Source organism: Elephas maximus, chromosome 24 (assembly GCF_024166365.1).
Source record: "Elephas maximus indicus isolate mEleMax1 chromosome 24, mEleMax1 primary haplotype, whole genome shotgun sequence".
NCBI lineage: Eukaryota > Metazoa > Chordata > Mammalia > Proboscidea > Elephantidae > Elephas > Elephas maximus.
In genome coordinates, this window is record NC_064842.1 from 21,437,875 (window position 1) to 21,458,427 (window position 20,553).

Sequence of the window (20,553 nt, forward strand, 5' to 3'; positions counted from 1 at the left end):
GAACAAGAGTCAGGAATAGGAGGGAGAAATGAAATGTGTGGCTAATTGCCTCCATGAAAAACTGCCTCCTTTGCTGGGTACATTTCCAAGGCAGAGTCATCAGGATTTGCTGACCGATTGGATGTGGAGTATGAGAGAAAGGGAGGGGTCAAGGATGACCCTAACATTTTTGGTCTGAGTAACTGAAAGAATAGAACTGCCAATGACTGTAAAAGGGAAGATGCAGGAAGAGCAGTTTATTGGGGGAGAGCAGAAGAGGTTTTCAGACTTGTTATTTCATGAACACATAACTATATGATCTGGCCACTATCCAGCTCTCTGATGAGACCACGGACCCGGTGACACCATGATTGTAGTGTTCAGGGGCCCTGATGCAAGAGACCTACCTAAGCCATGCTCAGACTCCTGACCCACAGAAACAGAGAGATAAAAATTGTGTTGTTTTAAGCAGCTAAATTTGGGGTAACATTGTGAGTGAGGAATAGATAACTAATACAGTGAGATTGGCTTGAGTCGCCAAACCATTTCATGGTTTTAAAGAGTGATTTTCCCAGTACATTCTAAATATGATTTCATTTATCAAAATGACATTTAAAATTTATCAGAATACCATTTATGGTATAAGGTGAAGTATATTTATCTTAAGATCTGAACTTCAAGATTTACAGAGCTTTTGAAAAAATTTCTCCTTTGAGAATTTCTCTTTTATTTACTTTTTCAGGATGATTTTTAGAATGGTTATGCAGTTCTCTAAGACTGATTTTGGAAATCTGAGCCATCCCGTAATGGTTAAGCCGGGAATAACTAATGTGGCCCATTAGCTTGGAGAATTAATTTTACCTGACAATTTTGGGAACAGAAGATTTGAATTCTTATGGCATTAAAATATTTTATAACATGCGTGTGCAAGTAAACTCAGCAGATTACTATTTACGTATGTGGAACAACTCATGGGGAGTGAGTGAGGAGAAAATTTGATTGTTTTGAGTTTTCAGGTAATCAGGTGCGTTTAACCATGTTGGGAGCAAAAGAGCTATGAAGGAAATGATGTTTGTCTAGTGGCAGCAGTTGCAACTTGCCAGAGGGGAGAGGCTGCAATCCCAGCATTCCCAGATATACTGGAGGCTGGGGCAGGTAGGGTGTGGTTTTTGCTTGTTTGTTTGATTATTATTATGATTTTTTTTTTATCTTTCTTTATTATGGAAACCCTGGTGGCACAGCGGTTAAGAGGTATAGCTGCTAACCAAAAGGCTGGCAGTTTGAATCCACCAGGAGCTCCTTGGAAACCCTATGGGGCAGTTCTTCTCTGTCCTGTAGGGTCACTGTGGGTTGGAATTGACTTGATGGCAATGGTTTTTTTTTTTTTTTTTCCCCTTTACTATCGTTACTTTAAATTTTATTATGGTAAAATAAATATTTGCTATTTCAGCTGTTTTCATACTTTTAATTCAGTGACAATTATGTCCCCATGTTTTGCAACCATCACCACTATCTGCTTCCAAATTTTTCATCACCCTTAACAGAAACTTAGTATCCCCTAAACGATACCCCTGATTCTCCCACACACCCCTCCACCTTACCTGCCCCTAGTAATTACTAATAAACTTTTATCTCTATGCATTTGCTTATTTTAGATATTTCACGTAAGTGAGGTCATGCGATGTTTATCCTTTTGTGTCTGATTTTTTCACTCAGCATAGTATTTTCAGGGTTCATCAATGTGGTAGCGTGTATCAGGACTTCATTTCTCTTTATAGATGAGTATTATTTCATTGCATGTATGTACATCTCGTTTATCCATTCACTAGTTGATGAGCACTTGGGTTGTTTCTACCTTTTGGCTATTGTGAATAATGCTGCTGTGAACATTGGTGTACAGTATTTGTTTGTGTCTCTGCATCCAGGTCTTTGGGTATATACCTAGGAGTGGAATTGCTGGGTCGTATGGTTAAGTGCTTGGCTGCTAAACAAAATTTGACCAGTGGTTTCAACTCACCAGCTGCTCCATGGAAGAAAGATGTGGCAGTCAGCTTCCATGAAGATTTACAGCCTTGGAAACACTATAGGGTGCTTCTACTCTGTCCTACAGGGTCACTGTGGGTCAGAATCGACTCAGTGGTAATGGGTGGGTAACAGTATTTCTATGTTTAACCTTTTGAGGAAACTACATCACTGTTTCCCACAGTAGCTGTACTATTTTTTAATCCCACCAGCAATGGATGAGCCCTCCACTTGCTTGTTTGTTCTAATGAGCTTTTCATCATACAAATAAGAGATTCTGTTCTAAACAATTACACCCAAAAGCTACTATTACCGTAAAGCAGTCTAACTTTCTTGCCTTGATTACTATAAACTGTTTAGCTGACGAGCTTGTAATTGTACTTCAATCTACTTGCTACTGTACTCACTTTGCCAGTACCCTAAGACCCCTGATGCCTGTATTTGGCTTTTCTCTGAAATGAATGTCACTCTTTATCTTTTAAAAGGAATATAACTTTGAAGATATATTTTCAAACGGAGACACAAAATTATGGCTAAACACAAGAATGTCTCAGCCTGAGCCCAGAGGAAATGCTCAGGGTCCTAATGGACAATTCAGAGCATTTGGAAGTCATCAAGGGGGCTCCCCGTAGTTCACCTGATGGTACAGATGGAAGCACCCCCTCCAGCACCCCTAGAGCATTAATAGTCATATTGGTGTAGGTGGCATTAACCCAAAGGCATATGACGTACTTATATGCTTATTTAGAATGTGACTTTTTTATTTTTGTGCAGAAGTAAAGAATACAAGCCATATAAAAACCTACAGCACTAATTACAAGAAACCCAAGATTTAAAGTCCCTTGTAGGTGAAAAAGCTAATGCACTTGGCTGCTAAACAGAAGTTGTAGGTTCAGGTCCACTAAGAGCTACCTGGAGATCTACTTCTGAAAAAGCAGCCATTGAAAGCCCTGTGGAGCACAACTCTGCCCTTACGTACATAAGGTCAGCATGAGTCAGAATCAACTTCACGGCAACTGGTTTCTTCATGTCGCTTTAGAATTAAATACCTGTAACTATATGAGTCAAGTCTTGGTTAGACCATCCAATGAGATGTACCATTAAATAAGCAAATTAAAAAAAAAAAAAAAAAGTGTTTTGAAGCCTCTTTTAAGGTCAGTTGCAGGATTTCTCTCTAGGTTCCACTCACCTTAAACGGAGACTATTTAGTGAGAACTCGAATCTCTGTTTGGTCAAAAATGGCTGACAAATGGAGAGGCTGACACCTTTAGGTGGTGCATTTTAACGGGCTCCAAAGACATACTTAAACAGTAGCTGAGAGACTGGGGCTCACTTGGTTCTTTCCATTACAGACGGTTGAAGGCATGGACGTGAATAACACACTTGGTTTATTGGTCTTAGGTTACCGTATTTACAACGGTGCTGTCAACTTAAAAAGGACTTTTGGCAAAATAACTGGTGAGGACATTTTCAGCGAGATTTATGAAGTATTTAGCAGGCACTGTATCAATTTCAAAACATGCATGGCCAAGTGCACAGATGGAGCTGAATCTGTGAAAGGCAAAGCTGAGGAGAGGGATGTCTTACACGCAGATTGTTAATATGCCCGGGAAAAGACCAGCAGCCACTGTCTCTCTACCAAGACACCACACCTCAGGAGGTTTGCCGCTTTCTCCGTGTGTTCAGTACAGATAGTAAAACAGGGAGATAAACACTTGCCTTTTCTAAAAAAAAATCGCTTAAAATTATCATCTTCTTAAAACAAATATTTCAGAAAACAGAAATGTCTTTAAAGGACAGCTGTGAACTGGCTTAACTATGGGAAAGTGTTTGTCAGATTTTTTTTTTTCCCTAAATGGACCCCAGGAACCCACTATTGATGAATCCTCAGTCTGTTTCATGTCTTTTTGTCATCTTTAATTTATTCGTAAACCCCTTTCATATTATTTACTTTAAAATATATTTTAATAATGTGATGATCACTCATGAATTCACCACCTAATCCAAGAACATTAGTGATAAGCTATATCTTCTAATAAGCAGTTTTCTATCCCATCCTCGGTATCCCAAATTTTGGGTTTATTGCTTCCCTGCTTTTAAAAAAAAAAAAAGTATATGCATACCTAAAATACATTGTTAGTTTTAGTTGTTAGTAAAATGTATATAAAGTTTTTTTATGCTGTACGTAGTCTTCTGGGCACTTGCTTTTTTTCCCACAACATCATTACTAAAAATTGTCTGTTTTGTTTCAGGTAGCTAGAAGTCATTTTCACCACAATATAGCATGCAGTTATAAGAAATAACACAGCTGCTTCCAGCGTCTCCTTGTCTCACCAGCGACGAGGCAAAAGCGCTACCTTGAGGCCGAGGCTCAGAAAGTACAAGCTAGCTGTCCAGGCCATGCCTGCTATCTCTATGCTAAGAACACTTTTGAAGAAACATGTCCATACTGTTTCCAGTTGCTGGCTTTGGATAACTCTTGGGTGCACCTCAAACTCAAGCCCAAACTGACACCCGAAATAAAGAAACTTCTTAATCGAGAAGCAAAAAATTATACACTCAGTTTTAAAGAAGCAAAAATTGTGAAAAAGTACAGACTCCAAAAGTATATTGTTGATTACTTGTAAAACATGCAAGAGAACAGTTAAACATCGTGGTAAATGTAGGAGTTTTCTATCATCACTGAAGAGCAAGCCTAGCGCTCCTACGACTAAACCCATCCTGAAGACACCGGTGAGAAAGACTCTGACTTCCACCAAGCCAAATCGCGGTATGTCTGCTTCCCAGGGCAAGAGCCCTGCACTGATTTTCAGAACACCTACATCTGAACAGTCAACATGCACTTTCTCTTCCTCAAAGAATACGAGCAAAACGAAGAAACACTTCTCTCAACAACAACAAAAAAATGTTGCTTAGTCACCAAGAATTCCAAAAGAACCCAAAGCTGGACTTCAGAAATTTCTTGCCTTCTCTGTAAAGGATGGATTTTGAAAATAAGAAATATAGAAAGTAATTTCTGAAATGAAATCTAATCAGAAAAACAATACTTTTAAAAATTTTTATTTATTCTTTGAATACATGAATATTAGGTCCAAGAGCAAACTTTTCTTGGTATTCTTCAGTGTTTATAGGGAAAATACCTCACTGGAATAAATAACTGAAACTTGTTTACCTCTCAGTGCAAAAAAATATATGAAAGGTCCTTTGAAGTAGTAAAGATATATAGGGCTATAGAGTGGTATTTTTATATTCCCTTCCCTTAATTAGAAGTTTTCGTTATTTATGTCGTTTTCTCTCTAAGGAAATTCAGACCTCTTAGAGAGGGTCAATGAACTTGTGAAGCTTTCTTCTGGGTATCTACAGCCTTCTCGCTAATTCAATAAAAGGGTCAAGTGTACTTGTCCTTATGTTCCCACAGTCATCTGTACAGCTGTATCAGTAAGATCTGAAGGTATTTCCTAGCACAAAAGTAAATATCTGGGACAGCCTTGATTATACATGATTTAATAAGATACAGAAATTTTCATTTTTTACAATTTTCTATTGTTCCTACAGTAGTATTTCACCTCAAGTGACATTTTAATTTGCTCTGTTGAAACCGATTTCTAGGTCTAAAAACTACATCAGAACACAACATAGTAATGGTTTAGCAGTTCTTAAATCTTTTTTGGAACATAGATACACTTTTTTTTTTTTTAAAAGGAGGAGCTAGAGTTATATTCAACGTATCTTTTCAAAAGCTCTTTAAATAAATGATTTAGATACATTGAACTATAAAAAAAGAAATAACACAGAGAGATCCCATGTGCCTTTGCCCAGTTTCTCCCAATGCTAACATCTTGCAAAACTCAACTAAAATATTGACATTGGTACTGTCGAAACACAGAATACTTCCATCTTCAAAAGGATTCCACATGTTGCCTTTTTATAGCAGCAAACCCACTTCCCTCCCATTGCCTTCCCCCAACCACAATGTTGCTGTTCTTGTTAGATGCCGTTGAGGTGGTTTCAACTCATAGTTTCCACCCCTGTGTACAACAGAATGAAATACTGCCTGGTCCTACACCATCCTCACAATCATTGCTATGTTTGAGCTCATTGTTGCAACCACTGTGTCAGTCCATATAATTGAGGGTCTTCTTTTTCACTGACCCTCTACTTTATCAAGCATGATGTCCTTCTTCAGAGATTGGTCCCTCCTGATAATATGCCCAAAGTGTGTGAAATGAAGTCTCGCAATCCTCACTTCTAAGGAGCATTCTGGCTGTACTTCTTCCAAGACAGATTTGTTCATTCTTCTGGCAGCCCGTGGTATATTCAATGTTCTTCACCACCATGTCACCATCTCTCACCTAATCCCTGGTACTGGTAACCTTTAATCTATTCTCCACTTCTATGATTTTGTCATTTCAAGAAAGTTATATAAATAGAATCATATACTGTGGAACATTTGAAATTAGATTTTGTTTATTATTCATCATATTCTCTGGACATTCATCCAAGTTTCAGTGTATATCAATAATTCATTTCTTTGTATTCCTGAGTAATATTACATAGTATGGATTTAGCACAGTTTGCTTAGCCATTCACCCACTGAAAGACATCTGAGTTATTTCCAGTTTTTGGTTATTATGAATAAAGCTGCCATAAACATTAGTGTACAGCTTTGTGTGTGAATGTAAGTTTTTATTTCTCTATGACAAATGCCTAGAGTTTAATTGCTGTGTCATATGGTACTTGTGGAGTCCTAGTGACACAGTGGTTAAAGAGCTCATCTGCTTACCAGAAGGTCAGCAGTGCAAATCCACCAGTTGCTCCTTGGGAACCCTATAGGTAGCTCTACTCTGGTCTACAGAGTTGCTATGAATAGGAATTAGCTCCACAGCTGTCTCTAGAATGTGTTAGTACTCTCCCCATTTCCACCCTCCCTTCCCTGTTTGGCACAGTAGTTAAAAGGTCAGGCTGTTAATCAAAAGGTCGGCAGTTCAAATCCACCAGCCGATCCTTGGAAACCCTGTGGGCAGTTCTACTCTGTCCTATAGGACTACTATGAGTTGAAATGACTTGAAAGCAATGGATTTTTTTTTTTTTTTTTTTTTTTTCTATTTCCATCCATCCAGTTTTCTTGCCTCTCCTTGCTTTCTTGTCTTTGCTTTTTGGGCAAATGTTGCCTGTTTGGTCTCATATAGTTGATTGTTTTAAGGAGCACATTCCTCCTGGGTGTTGTTTATTTTATAGGCCAGTCTCTTATTTGGCTTAAAGGTGACTTCATTTCCAGATCAAAAGAGTGTTGTCTTAATTACCTACTGCTGCTGTAACAAATATTGCAAGCGGATGGTTTTAGCAAACCGAAGTTCATTCTGTCATAGTTTAGGAGGCTAGAAGGCCAAATTCAGGTTATTGATTTTGGGCCTTTCTTCTTTTTTGATGTGTGCATTTATTTCTGTAAATATTCCCCTGAGCATAGCCTTTGCTGTGTACCATGAGTTTTGGTATGTTGTGTCTTTATCCTCATTAAAAAAAATTAGATTCTAGGAATTATTAAATTTCATTTTTAAAATCTTCTATGACCCAAGCTGACGAAATGGACACAAAAAGAGAGAGTAGAGGGAGAGAGCAGGCTGTCTCATTACAGGGAGAGTGATTAGGAGTGTGTAGCACTGCGAGAGACTGACTTAATTTATAAACTTTCACTTAAAGCACAATGAAAATTATTTAAAAAAAAAATCTTTTGTGACCCAATAGTTTTTAAGTAAAGTGTTATTCAGTTTTCATGTATTTAATTTTTTTCCTTCTTGTTTCTCTTATTGATTTCTAGTTTTATAGCATTATAGAGAAGGTGCTTTGTATTATGTCAATATTTTTTAATTTATTGAGGCTTGCTTCGTGGCCTAGAATATGGTCTATTCTAGAGAACAATCCAAGTACATTGGAGAAGAATGTGTACTGTGTTGATCTTGGGTAGTATGATCTGTACATGTCTATGAGCTCAAGTTGGTTGATTTAGATCTTCTGTATCTATGACGGTTAAAGTTGTGTGTCAGCTAGGCTGGGCCATGACCTTCAGTGGTCTGGTAGTTATGATTTGGCTTGGCAGCTTTTTAATGATGTGATTGGCTCCATAATGAGATTTGATATGTGATCACCTCCATGATGAGATCTGTTGTGAGCAGCCAATCAGTTGAAAGGGAGTTTCCTTGGGTGTTGGCATGCATCCAATATAGGTGGACCTCCTATTGTGTCAGAAGGGTCAGTAGTGGTAGACGGGCACCATCAAGTTCTCCTGCTCTCAGGCAAGAGGAAGCAGTGATTCACGTGGACCATTTGTCCTACGGACTATTTGTCTCCTTGAGTGTTTGATTTCCTTCACTCCCCTTTGCTTCAGATGAGAGGAGACCAATAGTTTATCTTAAATGGCTGCTCACAAGCTTTTAAGATCCCAGTTGCTACTCACCAAACTAGAATGCAGAACATTACCTTTGTGAACTATGTTATGCCAATCGACCAAGCTGTCCACTGACAGTATGGTCCTGAGCCCTCAAACCCAGTAACTCAGTCCCATGAGGTATTTGCATATGTCTAGGAAATTTCCATAACTGTTCCACCTGTGTGCTCTCTTGTACATATGAATGTATCTGTAGCACATACGAATATGTATGTACAAATGCCCACAACTATACCTATATATGTACACACAGGCACTCCCATATGCCCTCCCACACCTAGATAGCATACATATCTGCCTATGTAGCCACTCACAAATTTTTGGTTTGGCTACATATTACTGTTGTTGCAGAACTGTACACGTTATAGCATTTAAGTACTTGTCCTTTATTCTTCCACACCTCTCAGTGTCTTCATTTACCTTGGTCACATTGTGCTGACTTCCTCCATGTTGTGTATTGCATTTCCCTTCACCAGGATTAACATATGTCTACTATCTGGTAAATGATTCTCTCTCCATCCCACTCCCAACCCTGGTTACCAGCAAAGAATGTTGTTTTTTGTGTATAAACCTATTCTTGGCTTTTTATAAAAAAAAAAAAAAAAATTTTTTTTATAAAAAGCCAAGAATAGGTTTATACACAAAAAACAACATTCTTTGTTGGTAAACAAGGTGGTATCAAATAATATTTGTCCTTTTGTGATTGACTTATTTTATTCAGCATAATTTCCTCCGGATTCATCTATGTTGTGTTTTGTGGACTCATCATTATTCTTTATTGTTGTATAGTATTCCATTGTGTGTATGTACCACATTTTGTTTATCTATTCATCCTTTGATGGACACTTAGGTTGTCTCTATCTCTTTGCTATTGTGAATAATGCTGCAGTAAACATGGGTTTGCATATGTCTATCCATGTCACTGCTCTTACTTCTCTAAGATATATACCTAGGAGTGGGATTGCTGGATCATGTGATATTTCTATTTCTAACTTTTTGAGGAAATGCCATACTGTTTTCCATAGTGGTTGTACTATTTTACAATCCCACCTGTACTATAAAAGAGTTCCAATCTCCCCACAACCTCACCAGCATTTGTTGTTTTGTGTTTTTTTGATCAGTGCCATTTTTGCGTAGGTGAGATGGTATCTCATTGTAGTTTTGATTTGCATCTCTCTTAATGGCTAATGATCTAATGGCTTTTTTTTTTTTTTTTTTTAATGGCTAATGATCATGAGCGTCTCTTCAAGTGTTTGCTAGCAGCTTGGATGTCTTCTTTGCTAAAGTGTCTGTTCATGTCCTTTGCCCATTTTTTGATTGGAATGTCCTTTTTGTTGTTGAAGTGTTGAAGTTTTTATATATTTTACATTTATTTATATATATAAATATATTTACATATTTTAGAGATTAGAGTCTCTCCAAATATGTCATTGCCAAATTTTTTTTTCCAGTCTGTGGGTTCTGTTTTTACTCTTTCAGTAAAGTCTTTTGGTGAGCATAAGTATTTAATTTTTAGAAGGTCCCAGTTATCTCGTTTATTTTCTGTTGTTTGTGCAGTTTTTAGTTATGTTTGATAGTATATTTATGCCATAAATTAGGATGCCTAGCTTTGTCTTTATGTTGTCTTCTGGGAACTTTATAGTTTTAGGTTTAATATTTATTCGATCCATTTTGAGTTATTTACTGTGTGTCGTGTGAGGTATGGACCCTGTTTCATTTTTCTGCAAATAGATCATCTAGTTTCACCAGCACCATTTGTTAAAGAGACTGTTTCTTCCCCCACTGAATGGGCTTTGATCCTTTGCTGAAGATGACCTGTCCACAGCTGGATAGATTTTCTTCTTGAATTCTCAATTCTATTCCATTGGCCTATGAGTCTGTCATTGTACAGTACCAGGCTGTTTTGATTACCATGGCTGTACAGTAAGTCCTGAGATGGAGAAGTGTGAAGCCTCCTACTTTGTTCTTCTTCTTCAATAATGCTTTAGCTATTTGGGACCTCTTTCCTTTCCATATATAAGTTGGAGATTAGTTTTGCGATTTCATTAAAGGATGTTTTTGGGATTTGGATTGGGATTGCATTACATCTATAGATCGATTTGGGTAATATTGACATTTTCATGTTAAGTCTTCCAATCCATGAGTGTGGTAGGTTTTTCCATTTTTTTAGGTTTCTTGAATTAATGTTTTGTGATTTTCCTTGTATAAGTCTTTTACATCCCTGGTTAGATTTATTCCTAGGTATTCTATCTTTTTGGGAGCTATTCCAATGTACTGTTTTCTTGATTTCCTTTTCTGAGTTCTCCTTGTTATTGTAGAGGAATCCAAATGATTTTTGTATGCAGATCTTGTACTCTGCCACTTTGTTGAAAGTTCTATTAGTTTCAGTTACTTTCTTGTGGAATATCTGGGATTTTCTATGTATAGAATCATGTCATCTGCGAATAGGGTTAGTTTTATTTCTTCCTTACCATTTTGAATGCCTTTATTTCTCTTTCTTGCCTTTTTACTCTTGGTAGGACTTATAGTACAATATTAAATCAGAGTGGAAATAATGGGCATCCTTGTTTTGTTCCTGTTCTCAGGGGATTGCTTTCAATCTCTCTCTATTGAGAATAACGTTGGCTATAGGTTTTGTATATATGCCCTTAATTATGTTGAGGAATTTCCCTTCTATTCCTATTTTGCTGACAGTTTTTATCAGGAAAGTGTGTTGGATTTTATCAAATGCTTTTTCTGCATTATTTGAAACTCTCATATGATTTCTTATTCTTTTTTTTTGTTTATGTGGTGAATTATGTTGATTGATTTTCTAAAATTGAACCACCCTTGCATCCCTGGTATGAATCCTATGTGATAATGATGTATCATTTTTTCAATATGGTACTGTGTTCTGTTGACTAGAATTTTGTTAGGAATTTTGGCGTCTACATGCATGAGGGATATTGGTCTGTAATTTTCTTTTTGTGGTATCCTTGCCTGGCTTTGGTATTAGGGTTATTCTGGCTTCATAGAATGAATTAGGAAGTATTCCTTCCTTTTCTACTATCTGGAATAGTTTGAGTAGAATTGGTGTCAGCTGTTCTCTGAATGTTTGGTAGAACTCTCCAGTGAAGCCGTCTGGGCTGGGACTTATTTTTATTTGGAGTTTTTAAGAAAAAAAAATTTTTATGACATCTTCAATTTCTTCTTTTGTTATGGGTCTATTTAGGTTTTATTGTGTCAATTTAGGTAGATAGTGCATGTCATGGATTGAACTGTGTCCGCCAAAAATATCTGTCAACTTGCCTAGGTCATGATTCCCAGTATCACATGATTGTCTACCATTTTGTCATCTGATGTGATTTCCCTTCATGTTTTAAATCCTACCACTATGATGTAATGAAATGGATTAGTGGCAGTTTTATTAATGAGATCTACAAGATTAGATAGTGTCTTAAGCCAATCTCTTTTGAGATATAAAAGAGAAGTGAGCAAGAAAGCAGTGCTGGAATAAGAGTGTATCCTTTGGACCTAAGGTTCCTGTGCTGAGATGTTCCCAGACCAAGAGAAGACTGATGCATCACAAGGACCTTCCTCCAGAGCCAACAGAGACAGAAGGCCTTCCCCTGGAGCTGGAGCCCTGAATTTAGACTTGTAGCCTGCTAGACTGTGAGAGAATAAAATTCTCTCTGTTAAAGCCATCCACTTGTGGTATTTCTGTTATAGCAGCACTATATGACCAAGACAGTGTGTTTCTAGAAATTTACCCATTTCTTCTAGGTTTTCAAATTTGTTAGAGTACATTTTTTCATAATATTCTGTTATGATCTCATTTGGTTCTATTGTAATGTCACTCATTTCATTTCTTATTTTGGTTATTTGTGTCCTCTCATTTTTTTTCCTTTGTCAGTCTGGCCACTGGTTTGTCAATTTTATAGATCCTCTCAAATAACCAATTTCTAGTTTTGTCAACACTATTTTTTTTTTATTTATCTCTGCTGTGATTTTTGTTATTTCCTTTCTTCTGGTGACTGTGGACTTCTTTTGCTGTTTCTTTTCTGTTTGTTCAAGGTGTCAGGTTAAGTTATTGATTTTGGGCCTTTCTTCTTTTTTGACGTGTGCATTTATTTCTGTAAATATTCCCCTGAGCACAGCCTTTGCTGTGTACCACGAGTTTTGGTATGTTGCATCTTTACCCTCAATAGATTCTAAAAAAAAAAAAAAAAAAAAATTTTTAATAGATTCTAGGAATTATTAAATTTCATTTTTAAAATCTATGACCCAAGTTGATGAAATGGACACAAAAAGAGAGAGTAGAAGGAGAGAGCGGGCTGTCTCATTAGGGGGAGAGTAATTGGGAGTGTGTAGCAAGGTGTATATGGGTTTTTGTGTGAGAGACTGACTTAATTTGTAAACTTTCACTTAAAGCACAATAAAAATTATTTTTTAAAAATCTTCTATGACCCAATAGTTTTTAAGTAAAGTGTTATTCAGTTTTCATGTATTTAATTTTTTTCCTTCTTGTTTCTCATATTGATTTCTAGTTTTATAGCGTTATAGAGAAGATGCTTTGTATTATGTCGATATTTTTTAATTTATTGAGGCTTGCTTCATGGCCTAGAATATGGTCTATTCTAGAGAATGATCTAAGTACATTGGAGAAGAATGTGTACTGTGTTGCTCTTGGGTGGTATGATCTGTACATGTCTATGAGGTCAAGTTGGTTGATTTAGATCTTCTGTATCTATGATGGTTAAAGTTGTGTGTCAGCTAGGCTGGGCCATGACCTTCAGTGGTCTGGTAGTTATGATTTGGCTTGGCAGCTTTTTAATGATGTGATCAGCTCCATAATGAGATTCGATATAATGTGATCACCTCCATGATGAGATCTGTTGTGAGCAGCCAATCAGTTGAAAGGGAGTTTCCTTGGGTGTTGGCATGCATCCAATATAGGTGAACTTTCTGGCAAGGCTCACTAGCTTTTGCTTGCTCCAGATCCTGGAGCTGGCTCCTATTCGTCTGACCTCTGGTTCTTGAGACTTGAGCTAGCAGTTTACCTATTGTATTACCTCCTGATCTTGGGATTCATCAGACTCCATAGACTGTGAGCCAGAGGCCTCCTATCTGAACTTTCAATCTTGGATTTGCCAACATCTTTGGCTATGTGAGTCAGAAGTCTTCAGTCTGACCCACAAACTTGGGACTGCCACTTGCTGGGTGGCCAGGTGGTGGGCAGGGGGATGTGGAGGGCCACCAGCGGCACTTGCATGCTCACTACTACTTGCCAGGTTGGAGGGAGGTGGGTGGTAGAGTGTGGTAGGTGGAGGGTATAGTGGGTGACCAGTGGGGTGAATGTGCTCACATCTACTCACTGAGTGGATGGGGCAGCAGGCAGGGGGTTTAGCTGGTGACCAGCAGTGCTAGAGCACTCACTGCTGCTTCCTGGGTGGGCAGACAGGGTGGGGGGGCTGGAAGGTTTGGTGGAAACCAGCAGAGCAGGCACACTCACTGCCACTTACTGGGTAGATGAGGCATCTGGTGGGGTTGGTGTGATGGTTGACCAGGTGAGTGGGAGCACTCTCTGCCACTTGCTGGGTGAGTGGTGTGGTGAGTGCAGGAGTGTAATGGGTGGGAGGGAGAATGGTAGGCAACCAGTGGCATGGTTGTTCTTGCTATCACTTGCCAGGTGAGGGGAAGGAGTTGGGTGGGGGCAGGGTGGGAGGGATAAGGGGAGTTCATACTACAGTCCCCAGGTGGGTGCAGAGGCAGGGTTGGAGGGAAGGGGGGCGTGCTCCTTTGGTAAATGGGCGTGGGTGCCTGGGCTCTCACACTGGCTGCAGCTTCATTTGGGACCTGGCCCTGACCAAGTGCAAGGAGCGGTGTGTTACCCAAAGTTTGTTTGGGTGCAGGACATTCTATTGACATCCTATGGATCTATTAATCCATATGCGCCACCTCCCGAGAGGTCAGGGACTGCCGCTGGTGAGTGGCCCTGTCTCTGGATCCTGGCTCCTTTCCTGCTCTGTGGACTCCAGGATCATTGGAGCTCTTGCCCTCTTTCCTCAACTTTCCCTCCTTAGATCCAGTTCATGTCCTGCTCACATTGCTTCACTCCAAGTACGTCTATATAGTTTCTCTGTCTCCTATTGGGGTTCTCATGCAGTTGCCTTCCTGTGCTCCTCACCTGGGATCACTGCTGGCTTTGTCTCAAGATGACCACACTGGGAGGCGGGGCCAAGATGGCGGACTAGGTGGACGCTACTGCGGATCCCTCTTGCAACAAAGACTCGGAAAAACAAGTGAATCGATCACATATATAACAATCTATGAACTCTGAACAACAAACACAGACTTAGAGACGGAGAACGAACAAATACGGGCAGACAGTGATCGATTTCAGAACTAAGAGCCAGCATACCAGGCAGGTGACCTTCGGAGCCTGGGCTGGGGCAGAGCCCAGGGGGCAGATGGCACAGACAAGGGGCCCAGCCCTACCCCCCCAACCCATCCCGGGAGGGAGTCTAGCTGGTTGGCGCGGGCGGCGTAGTGGCGCAGCCGGTGGTAGAAACACCCGGGAGGCCGTGACTGATCTTGGAGTGGGGAGAGCAGCGTTCCAGCCAGGGAGCCGTCCCGCTAGGATCTTGGCGAGAGTGGGCAGTGCGGCGCACCAGAGGGAGAAATCCCTGGGAGGAAGTGACAGGTCTTGGAGCGGGAAGAGCAGCGTCCCAGCCGGGGAGCCGTCCCGCTGGGATCTTGGCAAGAGTGGGCGGGGTGTGAGCGATTTCCCCTGAATAGACCACGGGGGCGAGCCCAGCTGTTCGTGAGGGCCACGCCCACTCAGTTCGCGCGAGCAGTCCGGTGCACCGGAGGGAGAAATCCCTGGGAGGAAGTGACTGATCTTGGAGCAGGGAGAGTAGCATCCCAGCTGGGGAGCCGTCCTGCCGTGATTCTGGCGGACTGGGGCGGAGCGTGAACGCGGGAATCAGCTCTATATTCTGTGGTGCTACACGCCTAGCTCTCTGATCCCTCCCCCACCCTCCCCAGGCGGCTCCATTAACATCTGAATACCCTGAGCCAGAAGGAGAATTCAGATAGGGATCTGACTGCATTTTTTTTTAGCTGATTACCTGGAAAATCTAGTTTCCCAGCGATGGCTCGGAGACAGCAGTCCATATCAAACCACATAAAGAAACAGACCATGACAGCTTCTCCAACCCCCCAAACAAAAGAATCAAAATCTTTCCCAAATGAAGATACAATCCTGGAATTATCAGATACAGAATTTAAAAAACTAATTTACAGAATGCTTAAAGATATCACAAATGAAATTAGGATAACTGCAGAAAAAGCCAAGGAACACACTGATAAAACTGTTGAAGAACTCAAAAAGGTTATTCAAGAACATAGTGGAAAAATTAATAAGTTGCAAGAATCCATAGAGAGACAGCATGTAGAAATCCAAAAGATTAACAATAAAATTACAGAATTAGACAACACAATAGAAAGTCAGAGGAGCAGACTCGAGCAATTAGAATGTAGACTGGAACTTCTGGAGGACCAGGGAATCAACTCCAACATAGCTGAAAAAAAATCAGATAAAAGAATTTAAAAAAATGAAGAAACCCTAAGAATCATGTGGGACTCTATCAAGAAGGATAACTTGCGAGTGATTGGAGTCCCAGAACAGGGAGGGGGGACAGAAAACACAGAGAAAATAGTTGAAGAACTCCTGACACAAAACTTCCCTGACATCATGAAAGACGAAAGGATATCTATCCAAGATGCTCATCGAACCCCATTTAAGATTGATCCAAAAAGAAAAACACTAAGACATATTATCATCAAACTTGCCAAAACCAAAGACAAACAGAAAATTTTAAAAGCAGCCAGGGAGAAAAGAAAGGTTTCCTTCAAGGGAGAATCAATAAGAATAAGTTCAGACTACTCAGCAGAAACCGTGCAAGCAAGAAGGGAATGGGACGACGTATACAGAGCACTGAAGGAGAAAAACTGCCAACCAAGGATCGTATATCCAGCAAAACTCTCTCTGAAATATGAGGGAGAAATTAAGATATTTACAGATAAACACAAGTTTAGAGAATTTGCAAAAACTAAACCAAGACTGAAAGAAATGCTTAAGGAGATTGTTTGGCCTGATGACCAATAATATCAGGTACCAGCACAATACAAGGTCACAACTCAAATAGGGAAAGCACAAAAACAAAAAAATAAATAAATAAACAAAATAATACACATAACAGGAAATCATGGAAATCAATAGATAAACGATCACAATAATCAAAAAGAGGGACTAAATATAGGAGACATTCAACTGCCAGATGGAGAGTGATACAAGGTGATATAGAACGATACAAGATAGGTTTTTACTTAGAAAAATAGGGGTAAATAATAAGGTAACCACAAAAAGGAATATCAATTCCATAACTGAAGAAAAACTTAACGACTCAACAAACACAAAGTTAAACATTATGAAAATGAGGATCTCACAATCTACTAAGAAAAACGTCTCAGCACAAAAAAGTATGTGGAAAAATGAAAAGGCCAACAACACACATGAAAAGGCATCAAAATGACAGCACTAAAAACTTATTTATCTATAATTACGCTGAATGTAAATGGACTAAATGCACCAATAAAGAGACAGAGAGTCAGGGACTGGATAAAGAAACACGATCCATCTATATGCTTCCTACAAGAGACACACCTTAGACTTAGAGACACAAACAAACTAAAACTCAAAGGATGGAAAAAAATATATCAAGCAAATAATAAGCAAAAAAGAAGAGGAGTAGCAATATTAATTTCTGACAAAATAGACTTTAGACTTAAAGCCGCCACAAAGGATAAAAAAGGACACTATATAAAGATAAAAGGGACAATTGATCAGGAAGATATAACCATATTAAATATTTACGCACCCAATGACAGGGCTGCAAGATACATAAATCAAATTTTAACAGAATTGAAAAGCGAGATAGACACCTCCACATTTATAGTAGGGGACTTCAACACACCACTTTCGGAGAAGGACAGGACATCCAGTAAGAAGCTCAATAGAGACACGGAAGACCTACTTACAACAATCAACCAACTTGACCTCATAGACTTATACAGAACTCTCCACCCAACTGCTGCAAAATATACTTTTTTTTCTAGTGCACATGGAACATTCTCTAGAATAGACCACATTAAAAAAAAAAAATGCAAAACAAATCTTGGTAGAATCCAAAACATCGAAATATTACAAAGCATCTTCTCAGACCACAAGGCAATGAAGCTAGAAATCAATAACAGAAAAATTAGGGAAAAGAAATCAAATACTTGGAAAATGAACAATACCCTCCTGAAAAAAGACTGGGTTATAGAAGGCATCAAGGAGGGAATAAGGAAATTCTTAGAAAGCAACGAGAATGAAAATATTTCCTATCAAAACCTCTGGGACACAGCAAAAGCAGTGCTCAGAGGCCAATTTATATTGATAAATGCACACATACAAAAAGAAGAAAGAGACAAAATCAGAGAACTGTCCCGACAACTTGAACAAATAGAAAGTGAGCAACAAAAGAACCCATCAGGCACCAGCAGAAAACAAATAATAAAAATTAGAGCTGAACTAAATGAATTAGAGAACAGAAAAACAATTGAAAAAATTAACAAAGCCAAAAGCTGTTTTTTTGAAAAAATTAACAAAATTGATAAACCATTGGCCAGACTGACTAAAGAAAAACAGGAAAGGAAACAAATAACCCGAATAAGAAACAAGATGGACCACATCACAACAGAGCCAAATGAAATTAAAAGAATCATTTCAGATTACTACGTAAAATTGTACTCTAACAAATTTGAAAACCTAGAAGAAATGGATAAATTCTTGGAAAAATACTACCTACCTAAACTAACACATTCAGAAGTAGAACAACTAAATAGACCCATAACAAAAAAAGAGATTGAAACGGTAATCAAAAAACTTCCAACAAAAAAAAAAGTCCTGGCCCAGACGGCTTCACTGCAGAGTTCTACCAAACTTTCAGAGAAGACTTAACACCACTACTACTGAAGGTATTTCAAAGCATAGAAAAAGACGGAATACTACCCAGCTCATTCCATGAAGCTACCATCTCCCTGATACCAAAACCAGGTAAAGACATTACAAAAAAAGAAAATTTTAGACCTATATCCCTCATGAACATAGATGCAAAAATTCCCAACAAAATTCTAGCCAATAGAATCCAACAACACATCAAAAAAATAATTCACCCTGATCAAGTGGGATTTATACCAGGTATGCAAGGCTGGTTTAATATCAGAAAAACCATTAATGTAATCCATCACATAAATAAGACAAAAGATAAAAACCACATGATCTTATCAATAGATGCAGAAAAGGCATTTGACAAAGTTCAACACCCATTTATGATAAAAACTCTTACCAAAATAGGAATTGAAGGAAAATTCCTCAACATAATAAAGGGCATCTATGCAAAGCCAACGGCCAATATCACTCTAAATGGAGAGAACCTGAAAGCATTTCCCCTGAGAACGGGAACCAGACAAGAATGCCCTTTATCACCACTCTTATTCAACATCGTGCTGGAAGTCCTAGCCAGGGCAATTAGGCTAGACAAAGAAATAAAGGGTATCCAGATTGGCAAGGAGGAAGTAAAGCTATCACTATTTGCAGATGACATGATCGTATACATGGAAAACCCTAAGGAATCCTCCAGAAAACTACTGAAACTAATAGAAGAGTTTGGAAGAGTCTCAGGTTATAAAATAAACATCCAAAAATCACTTGGATTCCTCTACATCAACAAAAAGAACACCGAAGAGGAAATAACCAAATCAATACCATTCACAGTAGCCCCCAAGAAGATAAAATACTTAGGAATAAATCTTACCAAGGATGTAAAAGACCTATACAAAGAAACTATAAAACCCTGCTACAAGAAATTCAAAAGGACATACTTAAGTGGAAGAACATACCCTGCTCATGGATAGGAAGACTTAACATAGTAAAAATGTCTATTCTACCAAAAGCCATCTATACATATAACGCACTTCCAATCCAAATACCAATGTCATATTTTAAGGGGATAGAGAAACAAATCACTAATTTCATATGGAAGGGAAAGAAGCCCCGGATAAGCAAAGCATTACTGAAAAAGGAGAACAAAGTGGGAGGCCTCACTCTACCTGATTTCAGAACCTATTATACAGCTACAGTAGTCAAAACAGCCTGGTACTGGTACAACAACAGGCACATAGACCAATGGAACAGAATTGAGAACCCAGATATAAATCCATCCATGTATGAGCAGCTGATATTTGACAAAGGACCAGTGTCAGTCAATTGGGGAAATGATAGTCTTTTTAACAAATGGTGCTGGCATAACTGGATATCCATTTGCAAAAGAATGAAACAGGACCCATACCTCACACCATGCACAAAAACTAACTCCAAGTGGATCAAAGACCTAAACATAAAGACTAAAACGATAAAGATCATGGAAGAAAAAATAGGGACAACCCTAGGAGCCCTAATACAGGGCATAAACAGAATACAAAACATTACCAAAAATGATGAAGAGAAACCAGATAACTGGGAGCTCCTAAAAATCAAACACCTATGCTCATCTAAAGACTTCTTCACCAAAAGAGTAAAAAGACCACCTACAGACTGGGAAAGAATATTCAGCTATGACATCTCAGACCAGTGCCTGATCTCTAAAATCTACATGATTCTGTCAAAACTCAACCACAAAAAGACAAGCAACCCAATCAAGAAGTGGGCAAAGGATATGAACACACATTTCACTAAAGAAGATATTCAGGCAGCCAACAGATACATGAGAAAATGCTCTCGATCATTAGCCATTAGAGAAATGCAAATTAAAACTACGATGAGTTTCCATCTCACACCAACTAGACTGGCATTAACCCAAAAAACACAAAATAATAAATGTTGGAGAGGCTGTGGAGAGATTGGAACTCTCGTACACTGCTGGTGGGATTGTAAAATGGTACAACCACTTTGGAAATCCATCTGGCGTTATCTTAAACAGTTAGAAATAGAACTACCATACAACCCAGAAATCCCACTCCTC

General features: G+C 38.8%; 1 pseudogene; it reads left to right on the forward strand.

The window, feature by feature from the left end:
- Window positions 1-3,365: 3,365 nt before the first annotated feature.
- LOC126066686 (UPF0711 protein C18orf21 homolog) lies at window positions 3,366-4,978 on the forward strand (annotated as a pseudogene).
- The last annotated feature ends 15,575 nt before the right edge of the window (window positions 4,979-20,553 follow it).